Raw genomic sequence first — 896 nt, forward strand, 5'->3', positions numbered from 1 at the left:
ACATCTGTGCATGCCTTTTTGTACAAGCAGTCCCACTGGTGCCAGTCAGAATTCCCATGTTTCTCCTGTTTGGCTGTCTGACATGCTTTGCTGCATTGCGCCTAGCGCTGGGCTACCCAACCTTCGTAGAAGACAGCCAAATGACAGGAGTTTGTCCAAGAAGTCGCACTTCTAGATGTTTGATACTGTTGCTAGTGGCGGAAGAAGTGAATACACATTCAGGTGATTTAACATTTAGCGTTAGTCTTATGGCTTTTGCATCAATGTTTAGCATCATATCTATAAAAAGTTGTGAAAATAATTGAGACCTCAATTTTTACTGAGTCTGTTATTTTGCAGTTGCCAACAGATTTGCAAAATCCTTGAAAAGACAAAGCAGCACTGGAAGTTGAAAAAGCAAAGCCACAAAATCTTAAATCCAACCTTACCTGGTAAGTGCCATTTATTAACAACTACAGACGTCTACAGGCATCTGACAAGGAAGAGAACTAGTGCAGTCTCCTCAGTCCCCAGTCACATCAAAGTCCACAAAAAATATTTTGAAGATGCCACTGTGTTCACTAACAAGCAAGTCGGAGAGAAAGACAATTAAGGTCTTGGAGCACGTGTCGTATGAGGAAAGGCTGAGAGAGCTGGGGTTGTTCAACCTGGAGAAGGCTCAGATTCCTCTTAGTACTGCCCTGTGACAGGCAGTGGGCACAAACTGGAATACAAGAAATTGCGTTTAAACCTGATTAAAAATGTTTTATTGTAAAGGTAATTGAACACTGGAGCAGGGTGCCCAGAGAAGTTGTGGAGTCTCCATCCACGGAGACGTTCAAAACTCCATGGGGCAAGGTCCTGAGAAACCTGCTCTAGGTGACCCTGCTTTGAACCAAGGGTTGGACTAGGTGATC

The sequence above is a fragment of the Pygoscelis adeliae genome, unplaced genomic scaffold (genome assembly GCF_000699105.1).
Source record: "Pygoscelis adeliae isolate BGI_AS28 unplaced genomic scaffold, ASM69910v1 Scaffold238, whole genome shotgun sequence".
NCBI lineage: Eukaryota > Metazoa > Chordata > Aves > Sphenisciformes > Spheniscidae > Pygoscelis > Pygoscelis adeliae.